Source organism: Ursus americanus, chromosome 8, assembly GCF_024610735.1.
Source record: "Ursus americanus isolate L20-20 chromosome 8, mUrsAme1.1.p, whole genome shotgun sequence".
NCBI lineage: Eukaryota > Metazoa > Chordata > Mammalia > Carnivora > Ursidae > Ursus > Ursus americanus.
The window spans coordinates 45813106-45828527 of NC_142134.1; the positions used below are offsets into that span (position 1 = coordinate 45813106).

Here is a 15422-nt window from a genome sequence, read left to right on the forward strand (position 1 = left end):
ACTCTTTCTAACAACAGTTTCTGCTTTAACTGTTAATGTGCTTCTCGGATCTTTGTATACAGAGTAGCTGGCACTTCGTAGATGCTCAATAAAAGTCCATGCTTGGTAACAAGCATGTTGCCAAGTGTGTAGAGGACGAGGTCTAGAGGCCTTGGTTTCTATCCTTGCTTTATCAATGTCATCACATTTATTTATCCCCTTCCACTGAAGTTCATCTCTGGAGAGTCTTACTTAGTAAATCAATGAGTACGTCCTGTTAATCTGAACTGTTAACAAAATTCCCCAGACCCCATCTGGAGAAAAATGAGGTTATGTGCTAGAACCTAGGATAGGCTAGGAATACTGAGGTCATCTAAGACCTAGATCCCCTTTCTCCAAGCACTCAGGGTCTAGGTGGAGTGACAGGCATGTAAATACATAAATGCAATCTCAGGTGTAAAACGCTGTTTGAGGCACTGATGTAGTTTGGGCAAATTATTTAAGCTGGCTTCCTTCCTAAACTTCATTTTTTAAAATACATTTTTTAAAGATTTTATTTATTTGAGAAAGAGAAAGGGAGAGCATGCACAGGGAGGAGAGGGAGAGAGAGAGGGAGAAGGGAGAAGTAGACTTCCCACTGAGCAGGGAGTCCGATAAGGACACGATCCCAGGACCCTGCGATCACAACCTGAGCCCAAGGCAGATGCTTACCCAACTTAGCCATCCAGGTGCCCCTCGTTCTAAGTTTATAACATGTCTATGGATTATTTTCTCTAAAATGTTATATTAATCAGAAATTAATAGTTTTCCCCTAGGAACATTAAAATTGTATCCAGCTTTCATGGATCTGAAATCATAGATCATTACCTAGGAACATTGAAGATCTGGTCCAATTACATTCTAGTAATTTTAATGAGTCAATATTTTTTTTTTTTTATTCGACAGAGATAGAGACAGCCAGCGAGAGAGGGAACACAAGCAGGGGGAGTGGGAGAGGAAGAAGCAGGCTCATAGCAGAAGAGCCTGATGTGGGGCTCGATCCCATAACGCCGGGATCATGCCCTGAGCCGAAGGCAGACGCTTAACCGCTGTGCCACCCAGGCGCCCCAATGAGTCAATATTTTTAATATTCCATTCTTGCTAGCACACTTATTTACTATACATTCGTCATTAAGCAATCCAACCAATTACAGTTATGCAGCATTACTTTATCACTGTATTGACAGAAAATAAGCTGAATTACAAATAATAATCTAAAAATCCATCAGATCTTTAAAAACTATATGATCTAAAGCAAAATAATAAAAACAAGTAAGAGCAGAAAGTCCTTTTAATTGGAAGAGTACAAGAGCCTCCAAGTATGTGTATCTGTGCCTGGATATTGAACCCACAATATATAACCTCTATTACCATTGAGAGAAAATATTCATAAAGTTAGTCTTATAATTTTTTTTAAGGATTTTATTTATTCATTTGACACAGAAAGAGAGAGAGCATGAGCAGTGGGGAGAGGCAGAGGGAGAGAGAGAAACAGACTCCCCACTGAGCAGGGAGGCCGATGTGGGACTCGATGCCAGGACCCTGAGATCATGACCTGAGCCAAAGACAGACACTTAACCATCTGAGCCACCCAGGTGCTCCAGTCTTATCAGTTTTATACTAATAATGGAAATGAGAAGGAAAAAAAAAAAAGAACTTCTATCCTTATCAGGTCTCTGTCCTTTGGAGTCTGCTCTCTAAAACATGTGTTCATAGAGAGCTAAATCAGTAAACATCGACTGGCCAAAATAATTCTATCTTTTCAACATAATTTTTAAAAAGCCTACATCTGAAATAATATGAAGAGTCTGGTTTTCACTTCAGTCTATAAAAATAGCTTCTTAACCTGTAACTAGTAATGACAGTTTGAGTTATTAAAGTAGTTCATAACATATCCAGAAATCTCCCCCAGAATAAAGATGTAAGAAAGTGCTTTATAAATGAATCAGTAGATAATGTAAAAATACTGAACGTAAGAACTAAGTGCTTTTCACGCATTTCACCCAATGCACATCAGGGGACTTATGACAAACCTCATGTTCTTCAGAGCGTTGAAATTTTATAGTATTTCTAGAAACTTTAAGTTTTCATTTGCAATTAAATTTTACTAAGACACAGGAGTGTGTATCCTTCTGGTGTCCACAATCTCAACAATAATACATTCTACTTAAATTTCAAAGTATAATTTCTTGAGAATACACACAGAAATAATTAAACAAATACAACACGTGGGAGGTGTTAACTTCTGGTAATTCATGTTGTATCTAACAAATAGACCCACCCTAGCAAAGACATTGTTTTTGTCAAACAAAAACAATCAACTTTTCATTTCACGGATCTATTCCAGAACCTTCTCTCTCCCCACTCACTCAGTTCCAAAGAGACAAATCTATGACTGGAGCACATTTCATTGCCAAAGTATCCCCACATCCACCATCCTCTGTGCCTTTTCAATGTCCTAAAACTTCTGTTAGGTGCTCTATTTACTCACATATTGTCTTCCCCCTCCCCCCACTTTCTTATTCCCAAGGGATTCTAGTGAGGATAGAATTGGGGCTGGCTTATTGTCCTTCTCAGCCATAGAATCTCTGTCCTTCTCTCCAAGGTCAGGCGGCTCATTATCTTGCAATGCCTTCCCTCAGCACTGCCATTCTCTCCTGGAAAATGATTACTGGAGCAGAGGACTGATCTACACGAGCCAGAGCCGTTGTTAGCGTTTTCGTGGGATTGAAGAAAAAAGACCAAATGTGGTAAAAATCCTTTCAAATTTCCAGTTGAGAATTTAAACCATCTTATATTGGACAGAAATGACCAAGGATCGACTTAGTCATTCTAGCTGAAGCATTTTCAAAATTTGTCAACTGCCAGATCCGTATGAAATACATTCTTTGAGGTAACTTAGGACCTACACACCCACATACATACACAGCTGAGACAAAAATTACACAACAATTCTTATCCTTATGACTTGCAATGCATCCATTTTCTATTCTACTCTAGTCTCTCTCTCTCTCTCGCTGAGTCTCTCTCTCATTTTAATACTGGTCAAGATGCATTGAATTCGTTTCAAGGTCTACTAATATGTTGCTATACACACTTTGGAAAGACACGACGTGGTTCCACATGGGTTGAAAGAATATAAGGAAGTGAGCAGATGCACTTTCAGCCCCTGTTCTAATAGAAAGGCAGGGGAAAACAGCAACTGGACTAGAATATTTGGGGGGGCAACACTTTTCCCACCACAGCCAGAAGCAAGTAGCCTTTTAATCTTTCTCCATCTACCCCCAGCAAAGCTAAAAATGTATTAATACATACAGAAAGCTCTGTTATTAATAATGCTCACATTAATATTCAGCAAAATTTCTTTAAGATATGAAAGGAAAGCAAATAGGAGTCATACCTCATTAAGAATCAGCATGAAACATGATATTTGAAAGCTCAGACTTTAGAGATCATTTAACCTAGAGGTCACAAACCAGCGGCCCTTAAGCAAAATTCTACTCAATGGTGTATCTCATATCATGATTTGGCAAACACATTGTAATAATTTTTTTTGAATATAGGGCTGACATTTTAAAATAGAGATAAATTCACATAAAATATCGAAACTTCGTTTCTCTTAAAAAGAAAAAAAAGACAACCACAGAATATTGGGCATTTATTTTCACATGGTAACAAATGTCAGAAGCAGTTTACTATAGCCCCCGACCTAACCCTTCGTTTTCCAGTTCCCCTATTTTAACTGAGTGAATGAGCACTCTGTTCACCACTTTTTGACAAATCAAATTCTTCCTGCTCTCCAGACTCTGGCTCGAATATCAGTTGTATTGCTTATTAGGCAGGTGACCTATGTAATTAACTTCTGCACCTCAGCTTGTTAATGAAAAAAAGGAGACACCATGAAGAGTCATGGGGCACACTGAAGACAATGTTCATTCTATTCCCCACTCTCACTCTCCTCTTTGGCAATTTCTCAGGTCATACAGAAGTCAAGGTTGGTAACCCTGTAAATTGGGCTGAGGTTCAAACTTTCAATATATTGCTTTTCAAATTAAATAAAGTTGTCCAACTCTAAGTAAACGTGCAGTTCAATATATCTGTTGATACATGGAAAGTAACCAGCATTAAGTAGGATACAAATAGAAGACCAAACAATCACAAAAGATAGGACATAAAATGACCTTCACACCACCTGATCTCATCCTCAACCATTCTCTCTGAAATTCACCCCAACTATGTTCACAAACTGTATTCCACTTGTGTGGTGTTTTCTAAGCTTCCCTCAATAACAGTCCCCTAGGCCCCTCCCCTGGAGATCCTGATTAAGCGGATCTAGAACGGGGCCCATGAATGTGGAATTTAATTAGTACCCAGGTGACTTATCAAGGTTGCAAAGCACAGCTTACACCCTGCATCTCCGCAAATGGTGCTTTCTGGAAGGCTGGCCAATCCTCTTACCCACTCACCACCTAGCCCCTATTCATCCTTTAGACTGTTGTAGCTTGGCCGTGGAGTGGGGGGAAATGAGGGGGATCCACACAGGAGAGACAGTAAGGCATTCCCTGCTCTGCTCCCATTATGCTCCTGAGCTTGGCTCGGTCACCACACTTGCTTCAGTGTACAGCGGGTGGCTTTGTTCTTCAAAGTCAAGGAACACATCTCATCGCTTTCCAAACTCCACAACAGAGTCTAATGCTTGGCCAAAGTTAGATCATCAACAAATGACTGCTGATCATTGACTTTGGGGAAAGGACACAAAACACCCCATTTCCTCTTTCATGATTCAGCCTGGCTTTCCTTCCATTCGAAGCAGGAGTAATAAGATCTAAGTTTGAGAAAACAGAAGTAGTCAGCTTGTGATTGCATTCATTCCACCTTTATTAATAGAAGGAATCTGCTTCTCCAAGCCTGAAAGACTCTTACAGAAAATCACTGTTTTCTTTCCTCCTGGATTTATAAGCCCAGTAAGCAGTACAGTAGTGATTAAGAGCATAGACTCTGATGCCAGACTCCGACATCAATTCCTGGCACCTCCACTTGCCGGCTAACCTTGATCAAAGGGTTGTTGTGAGGATTAAGTGAGTTAATATATGTAAAGCCCTTAGAATAGTGTGTGAACCACAGTCAAGCACTAAGTAAAGTTAACAAATGTGGTGATTATCTGGAAAATCTTCTCTCAATTAGAGTATTTATTCATAAGTAGTGAGAATTTGTATGCACAGTATTGATCCTAACAACTATATCCAAGTACTTATCTATATTTAATTTCTTAAACTGTATATAACTCATACTCAGCTTTAGCAACTTTGCTTTTCATTTAACTGGAGAGTCTGCCAGGCAACCAACCATCTGAGGATAGCGATACCTTCTAGTCAACTGTTCCCAGGGGTAAACAGAGCAACCTAGTAGACAAAACTCGAAGGAACAACTTAGTATGAAGCATTTTAGGATTTTTCAAGATCATCATTCATAACTGTAGGATTTAGCCCACTCCAAAAAGAGCTGACTTGTCATGGGGTTCTGCTAGTACACAAAATGGTCCCATGCTTTATTTGATCTAATACTCTGCCAGTGACTGGAACACTGCCTTCAGAATTAACAGCAATTTTTTTTTAAACACAAAGAACCAAATTCAATTTGGTAAAGTTCAGTTATCATCACTTAGAACCAAAAAGAATTTTCAGATCTAGGTACTTTACTTCTGAGTGAGCTATTGTCCTTAAAAGTAGAGAGGTTTAGTATTTCATTAAAAAAGAAAAAAGCCTACAGTTTACCTAGGTTTATTAAAGTCTCCATTCCTAACTTCATTTTTAGTTTAAGAGTAAACTACTACTTGTGAAAATTTGGATTACAACAAACGTTGCTGGTTAGTGACGGAAAAATACCATTAAAGATTAACTATATGAAAAGGCCTGAATGTTCCTGGGCTAAGCATGGAAACTTAAAGCCCAACATTACCCAGATACACAGTGTCAAAAAACACCTGACTCTGGACACTTTGCTTTAACTAACATTAGCATTTTACCTAGAATTTAAAAATTAATTAATATGGCCACAGAGCCTAAAGTCAAGATTCTTAACGCACGTTAACACCGGGAGAGAAGGACAGGGTATGAGAGTAACATAAACCAAACGCTGTATATATCCAACTTGCAATACTTCTTCACAGCAAGGCAATTACACACTAAAAAAAAAAAAAAAAAAAAAGCTTCATTGCAAGTAATCATTTATCACCATCATATAAATATCTATATGCATTAAAAATGTGTAAACTTTTTTATAATTGCCATAAAAATTATAAACCGATGTCACTTACGAATATTGATAGAAAAACACAATAAAGTCCAGCAAATTAAATACAATGCAAAAGAATGGCTGCTGGTCTCTAGGGGTTGACAGCAGCCTTCTAGAGACAGCCAGCAAGAAAATGGACAAGTAGGTCCTACCACTGCAAGGAACAGAGTTCTGCCAACAACGTGAGGAAGGTGGGAAGTGGATTCTTCCCCAGAGTTTTCAGATAAGAACTCAGTTTGGATAACATCCTAATTTCAGCCTTTGAGGACCTGAGCAAAGAACCAAGTCACAGTATACCTGGACTTCTGATCAATAGAACCATACTCGTCAACTGGGGTTGTTCTAAGCCACTCAATTGTGGCTGTTAAATGGCAAGAGAAAACTAATACAGAGGGCCTAAAAAGATCCCTGTATAAATAGAAAGATAATTGGCAAACGTGGAATTTCAAGTCAGTGGGAAAATGGTGACTTAACACCTCTGGAAAAAATGGTTATCCATCTTGAAAACCATATTTAAAAAATAGATTTTTATTTAAAAATATTTTAATACATTTTTAAATCAAAAAATAAATCTCCAGGTAGACTGAAAACTTAAATGTAAAAATTACAGTAAATTTACTAAAAGAAAATTCAGAATATTTTTTATTATTGTTAGCTGGGCAAAATTGTAACTTCTCTCTCGCTTAGTCAAGTGTTCGTATGGTCCGTGCTAGTGAGGATGGGGGAAACCAACCCTCTGGGAATGGGAAGTGAGTTGCTACAATCTCCTCCACCACCACCACCAACAAAAACGTTGACAGTATCTATGAAAACTGAAAATACATATCACTATAGACAGAGCAACTCCATTTTGGGGAATCTTACCTATAGGTGTGGGTATATGTACAAGAATGCATACTGTAGTTTGGGGTTTGTTTATTCATTTTTTGGGTTTGGTTTCTATAGTAACAATTTTGGAAATATCATGAAAGTCCTTCAACTGTGGAACAGCTGACTACACGGCAACACATCCACATTACAGAATATTATACGTTTATTAAAAATGATATGTATCCATCCATTGACCTGGACCAATGACTATTACGTATATTTAGGGGGAAAAAAAAGGAAATGACAGAGAAATGTAAATATGAATGATCAAACATTTATAAAAAATGAATGAGGTCCAGATCAAAATGACTGATCTGGGTTCAAAGAATGGTGAGAAGGACAGCTTGGGCATAGCTGAAGTTTCACTGTAACTACCTACCAAAATCTGCAAAGGTACGTTAAGGTCTAGGACACAGCTGAGCGGGTGCGTGTGTATCAGCTCCCCGGGCCGTCAGGAAGACAGCACCAGTTAGGAGTGTTGTGCGCTGTGAGGACTGTGGAAGCTGCCAGTTCACAAGACTCTGGAACATAAGCCCACTGCCTTTCCAAATTCTTAGGCTGGAAGAGGGGCCACATGAGCACACGAGGGCACACAGGTCACTAACCAAGGGCTGTCCTGTGGACCACCGCTTCAGAGGCTTAAGCTCTCCTTCTTACTGGTGAAGCCACAACTGGCCTGGCCTTGGTTTGCTCCACATAATAACACAAACTGCCCGGATGTGTGTATGTTCACATACATTTGCAAGAACGTGGATAAAAGTATTGAATAATTCACACAAGGCTATGAATATTGGTTATGGTAAGAACACAAAGGGAGTAAAAGATGAACTTTTATTTCTTGTCTTCGTCACAGTGAAGATGTATGGATTGATAATGTTAAAAAAGTCAAGTTATGGAAGGAAGAATTTGTAATTAATAGCTACGAAGCAGCTCAATGTTGCCCTAAGCATTAGGTCTGCATGATGCTATATGATCCAATATTCCATTCAAGCTTAAAAAAAACCCATGAAGTTCTAAAAGCTACAAGAGATCAATTTGAGTCACAAAATCAATTAAGGTCAGAAATAAAGAAATATAAACAAAGCACTGCTTATGAAATAAGTACTGGGGCACCTGGATGACTTAGTTGGTTAAGCATCCGACTCTTGGGGCGCCTGGGTGGCACAGCGGTTAAGCATCTGCCTTCGGCTCAGGGCGTGATCCCGGCATTGTGGGATCGAGCCCCACATCAGGCTCCTCCGCTATGAGCCTGCTTCTTCCTCTCCCACTCCCCCTGCTTGTGTTCCCTCTCTCACTGCTGTCTCTATCTCTGTCGAATAAATAAATTAAAAAAATCTTTAAAAAAAAAAAAAAAAGCATCCGACTCTTGATTTGGGCTCAGGTCTTGAACTCAGGGTCCTGGGATTGAGCCCTGCATCAGGCTCTGCACTGGGCATGGAGCCTCTAAAGACTCTCTCTCTCTCCCTCTGCCCTTCCCAGCGTGCACATGTGTGTGCACTCTCTTTCAATAAATAAATAAATAAATAAATAAATAAATAAATAAATAAAGTACTTACACTTCTATAATGATCACTGTTTATGAAATACACTCCCCATGTCATTTATGACTTCCATTTTTCAGAGTAAGAAACAAAAGGTCAAAGGTTTTATAACTCAAGGCATGCAATGTTTTACTCCAAAGTCATGCCTTTCTAATTGTACAACACTACTTCTATAGAAAATTTAAAATCAAATATGATCATTTAAAACTACATTATTTCTAATTAGTGCATACTTTTTCCTAGATATTAAAAACCAAAATCCTTCAATAACAGAGTGTGCCTAAAATAACATACCACACTACATTCCTTCTTGAACACAAATATACTTGAAAGCAAACAGTTCTCAAAAACCCTGTTTCCCTTAATGAATACTTAATGAAAAGTTTGTAGCAAGGCAGATTACCAAAGGTAAATATGGGGTAATGAACTCCCTGGGGCCCAGTTAGTATTTAAAAATTTCTGAGGTCATCACCAACCGACAAATAACTTGATACATATACACATGAGCTCACTTGTCTGAAAGAGAAAAACATTCTTATGTACAGTCACTTCAAGGTGCTGTTTGTGGCTCTCAAACTCCACCAGACATCAGAGTGTCCTGAGCCATACCCCTGACCTTCTGATTCCGCAGGTCTGGGGTGAGGGCTCAAGAATTTACATGTCTAGGGGCGCCTGGGTGGCTCAGTCGGTTGAGCGTCTGCCTTCGGCGTGGGTTGTGATCCCAGGACCCTGGACTCGAAACCAAGTCGGGCTCCCTGCTCGGCGGGGAGCCTGCTTCTCCCTCTCCCCCCTACTCATGCTCTCTCTCGCTATCTGTCTCTCAAATAAATAAATAAAATCTTTAAAAAAAAAACGAATTTGCATCTCTCACACAGTTCCAGGTAGTGCTGCTGTTCCTGAACCACACTTCGAGAACCACTACTCTACACTAAATCACTTTATTTCAAAAGAAGTTGAAATTAAGAGTGAACCATTATTAGGTACCCCTCCTGTCACCGGCAAGCCCATCTCCTCTGAATGTACAGACCAAGGCTATGTACCAGTGACGTGACAGCCCATGCAAGCATGCTCTCATCCAAGGCTAAAATTAACTAAAATTGTGAAGGTCTAGTTTCCACAAAAATCCCCAGAGGTTGGCAGGATTGATTCTTTCTACAGATTTAATACAGTTACAGTCAGTTTCAGCCAACATTTCCAAAAGCTCAGCAAGGGAGAACAATAGGTCTTGGCCTTGACAGACTTCCAATCTTCTTCTGGACCAAGATGAGAAAACCCTAACAAAATATCAAAGTTGTTATATGCTCGACAAGTTCTCTAGCAGGGTCAGTAAAAAATACAGAGTCATTTTATATTTACAGGTTTCTGAGAATAAGATAGGCACTATTTCACAGTAGACTCCAGACATGAAAGTCTCCTTGACCTAGATGTCTCAGGTAGCTCTCCCTGAAGCACAGTGAGCCCTGATAAAATGTGGGCTTATTCCACTCTGGGTCTGCGATGACTTACTTGTCCAACTCTCTATAAGAGGCTTACTGCCCTCAAGGAGACCAATTCCTTATCTGACGGGTAATAACGATGGCAAAATGATGCATCATTTGATATCTTTGCTGGCTTCTTTGTTGCATCAGGTGCCAAAGGGATAGGCTGGCCTGGTTCCTTTAGTAACGACTCTCCTGTGATCTAAAAGGAGAAAGTATTTTCATCACCCCACATAATCTTTGGAAAAAATATGAACAGTTATAGATGTATCTAATAGGGTTCGGTGATGACAAGGGTCAATTTATTTAGTGGAAAAACTGGATCTTGAATAACAAAGTCTCACAATCCTCAGCGCTCTCCAGTGGGCAGGAGGAATCGGATCTGCCAAATAAAGTCATCTTGGAGTTCTGTGTGCTCTTTAATAGTTTCTATTAATTGAACTTCTTGAACTAAATCCCCAGGAGAAGTACATATTCTTTATTTTAGACGTATGCAAGAGGCCAGGTAAGGGCTAAAACACTGAACTGAAGTAATCACTTTTGATAATTGCTGATTATTAACATGGGAGGAAGTGCTATATAGGTATATAAGAAAACTCATAGTATCTTTCATTTTTACCACTCACGAAGAAATCGTTGTGATAGTTTTGTCATTTTTAGGGCCCTAACCAGGAAAAGATCAGCTCTACTCCAGTACATAGCCCTTATGCATCTTTAGAAAAGACTGCTTAAACCAAGTTCACTCAGCCCCAATTCATTCAACATGACCTGAAAACTAGACGCTGTGACTGCTGCTGCAGAGACAGAAACAAGAGACACTGTGCTACAGCACAGAAGCAGCTTCTCACTGAGACCGAGGGAAGGAACCCTCCACAGCAACGAGTGACGTGTTTGATATCATTGCGGCTGAAGAGTCAAATCTCAATTTTCAAATACGTGTTTATTTTGAAAGAAGAGAGATGTATGATATATGAGTGTGGTACCTAGATGCACGGTTTTATACTGGGACGAGCTATCCATCCTTAATGTGTCCAAACACATTAAATGTAAAGACATTCTTCAATCCTCTCAAGTGAGAATAAAACATATATATATACACACATTCAGACACTGAAAGCTTTACCATCTGTTTTCTTCAATGTATCTCAGCTTTCCCTTGAAAGGACCACATATTCAAATGAGTTACCTTTCGCTGATGCTTAGGCTTCAAACTGGTTTAAGCTAGCAAAAAGGCAGGGAAAATGGTGCAGCTGTATGCATGTCTCTCTGTTACTGGGAACTAAAAAAAGCTCACCCATACTCATGGTGAGTTCCCAATACGTCTCTGTCTATTCTTAAAGCTGAAAAATCACACACACATGAAACTGTTAATGAGAACAATCTTGAATACTGTGTTTTGACACTGGTAATTCTAGACAGTACTCCTAAAATACATGTCATTGAAATGACAGAATAGCAAGTTTTCGAGATTTGATTATTCAACACTAATAAAATATTCATCCAATAAACCTAAGATCATAACAATATCTACCATTTATAAAGACAAGCCGAGTTCTGTGCTGCGGATAAACATATGATAACTTTAATCTTCGCAACAAAGTACATATTATTATCCCCATTTAGGGTTGAAAACACAGAGGCTCAGAGTGATTGAGAAACTCACCCAAGGGACACAGCTCGGTGAGTGGCTTGTTACCCAAGTCTAATCCAAATATCTCGGATGGAGTGAGAGCCCCTGTGGCTATTAGAGCTCTGACAAAGGACACAAACACTTGAGCAATAAGTTGGCAGAAGGCACACAGCCTCTGGCAGCCTACCACAGAACACGAGGGTTGGGGGAAAGAAGAGGACTGGTATGAAAAATGTGAACTTATGTCATTTAAGGGAAAAAAGAACTAAAGACATACTTCATTTGAAGAACCAAAGTTAACAAATCAACTATTTGTATTTAATTTAAAAATACTCATTTAATGCATTCAATAGAAAACTCTTTGCATGTATTTGACACATGATCCAGTATACACAAATAGAAGTTGCTTTTAAATGATTCATTTTTAACTTGACTTCAGTACCATCTGACCCCACAGGGACCTGTAAGCAACTAAACCACGATCCTTCCCTGCCCCCCTTCATGCATAGTCTCACTTCCCTTTATTCAGTTTCAATTTTATGGTCAAACCTGCTATCACTTCCATATATATTCTCTCTACCCCTTAGCTCTGCTCTCCTTTCTTGGCAAAACTCTTACCCTAATTGTATTCAAATCAGTTATATGTAAATCCCTCTTACGCTCGGTTGCAGTACCTACAGGCGGAAAGTACCTGGAGAGAAACATATAAGCTCCCTGATCAGTGTCACTTTCAATTACTGACCGTGAATCAGAATCCGGCACTGGCCACACATGCTGACGGCAAGCACACAGCATCTCCACACTTGTCATTTTCCCACTCTCATAGACAAGTATTTCACACCTTCTCCTCTCACTTGCCCTATCTCCCTCCTGACTTTCTTCCTGTGAAGACCTTGTTTCTCTTGTACTGAGAAAACCAAAGCCATCAAACCAGAACTTCTACAGGTTCTCCCCATTAACTGTCCTCCAGCTCAGCCCACAACTTCAGACTCATGCATCTGACTGCCAACGAGGCAGCCCATGGCTAGACGGTAACATGAACAGAACTGTGCTCCTCCCCCCAAACCGGCTTCCTCCACAGATCAGCCCTATCAGGTGATGGCCATTCCACCCTCCCAGATCCTCAGTCACAAAGCCTCGGATTCATCCCAGGGTCCTGTCCTTTCCTCAAAACCCACATCTGGGTGGCTCAGCCAGGTAAGTTTCTGACTCTTGATTTCGGCTCAGGTCATGATCTCAGGTCATGAGATTGAGCCCCTCGTCAGGCTCCGTGCCCAGCTTGGAGTCTGCTTAAGGTTCTCTCCCTCTCCCTCTGCTGCCCTCCTCCCTGCTCATGCTTGCTCTCTCCCTCAAAAAAACAAACAAACCCACATATACTCAGTCAGCAAATTCTCTTGGCTCTTCCTTTAAAATATATCCAGAATCTCACTGCCTGGCATCACCTCTACCACTATCACCTAGTACAGTTAAAACCCAAGTTATATCCTGAACTTTCCACAATTTAAAACTCTCTAGAGTTTCTCATCTTAATTATGACAACAGCTGTCAGTGTCACAAAGTCCTCTCCAATCTACTACTCTCCCCCTCCATCATGCCACCCCCCGCAGCCTCCCCGGAGCAATCCCTATTCACCTTCCCAGTTTTATTTTTCATAGAACTTTTGCATCACTTTCTAACATCATAAAATTATTTTTGTATTTTAGCTCTTGTTGCCTCTCCTCTTCATTAGAGGAGCAATTTCTATCTGTTTTGTTCACTGATACAACCTAGGCCTAAAAAGTTATCAGGCACAGAGTAGAGTTTCAATATGTATTTGTGGAATGAAGATATGAATGAAGTAACATCCCTCCGATACGCAACAAAAGCCAGAACACCCATAACAACTTGTATACACCAGCTCCACAAATCATAAAAGCTTAGTTATTTCATGATCTCACTATATCTTTTATTGTACATGCTAAAGTTATTAGAGTCTTATATTAAGATTTATAGCATGTAGGGGCATCTGGATGCCTCAGATGGTTAAGGGTCCAACTCTTGATTTCTGCTCAGGTCATGATCTCATGGCAGTGAGATTAAGCCCTGCTTTGGGTTCTGTGCTGAGCGTGGAGCCTGCTTAAGATTCTCTCTCTCCCTCTGTCCCGTCCCCCTGCTTGCATACACACTCTCTCTGCTAAAAAAAAAAATTAGATTTATAGGATGTACCCCTAAAATGGCCACTAACAAGACTATGCCACAAGAAGACATAAAAAGGGAAATAAAGGGGCGCCTGGGTGGCGCAGTCGGTTAAGCGTCTGACTCTTGGGTTCGGCTCAGGTTGTGATCTCAGGGTGGTGGGGTCAAGCCCCACGTTGGGCTCCATGCTCAGCGTGGTCTGAGAGTCTCTCTCCCTCTCCCCCCTGCATTCTCTCTCTCTCTCTCTCAAATACATAAATAAATAATTAAAATCTTTTAAAAAATGAACATTTAAAAAAGGGAAATTAAACAAATAAACCATATTTTTAAAAATAACTGAGCTATTTGAATTTCATTGTTATAAAACCCTTAAGGAAGAAGTTTTCTGAAAACTAAAGTAAAGGAAAAGTATTTAAAGATGCTAAGCCTTAGCAACTTAAATAGAAAATTTATAATTTTAAAGCTGGAAAAAAATCTTAAATATCCAACTAAATACTTTATACAAGAGAACTGAGGTTCAGAGACACTGACTCACCCATCACTATACATCAAGTTAGTGGCAGCCACATAAAATAACCCAGCTATTCTCTCCACTCCGTTTTATTACTCATTCATATATTGGTAGGCTTTTATTAATTCCTAAACTGCACATTATTTATAAATGTGTCAAATGATTTAAGTCATAGTCTGAATACAAGATTTTATGTTTGTGAAAATTTTGTACGATAGCGTGCATAAACTATATTTAAAATCACTAAGATTCATGCACATTTGTATCTACCTTAAAATTTTCACAGCGAATTTGGAGGATCTGCCCTACTGTATCATTTTCATCCTAACAAGTCCTATTATCACTCACAATGGCCTACCTTTTCCATTGGTATCTTACAAAAGCAATATCAGAAACTATTCATTTCTGGTTTAAATATTTACGAGAAGAACATGGCTGGGAGAAGGGCACAAACAAATACACGGACACTGATGAACTACAAATCCATACGAAAGAATATTTTGAACTTCACCAGTCACCTAAAAAAAGCAATTAAATTAATATTTTTAAATATTTTTTGTACTAAATATAGCAAAGAGTTTCTTTATTCATAATGCTCAATGAAAGCAAGCTTTCATACAGTGCTGGGGTAATCTAGCCTGCTTTTTTACTTCTCTGGAGCCAAAAGGTAATATGCCTTAAAATGTTCATCCTCCTTGGTCCTGAGGAGAAAGATGGTAATTCAGCACTGGAAAGGGCCCTAATCCAAGTGTCCAGAAAAAGAGAAATTGTTAAATTGTGGTATATCTAAATGGAGCTATAATACAGCTGTTTAAAAAATATTCAAATGAATTTTTATTAAAAAAATATTTGGGGGCACCTGCGAGGCTCAGTCAGTTAAGCGTGAAGTCTGCTTCTCCCTCTGC

At 39.4% G+C, this 15422-nt stretch overlaps 1 protein-coding gene across 6 annotated transcripts in view; it reads right to left on the bottom strand.

Moving 5' to 3' along the window:
- The window catches only part of ATP10D (ATPase phospholipid transporting 10D (putative)), a 115431-nt gene that overhangs the window by 78890 nt on the left and 21119 nt on the right, over nucleotides 1-15422 (bottom strand). The window contains exon 2 of one of the 6 annotated variants that reach the window (XM_045815908.2): nucleotides 6104-6202. The exons of the other annotated variants lie outside the window; for them this stretch is intronic. The gene's annotated coding sequence lies outside the window, so the exon portion shown is untranslated. The remainder of the gene's footprint in view (nucleotides 1-6103; nucleotides 6203-15422) is intronic. 6 annotated transcript variants of the gene reach the window in all.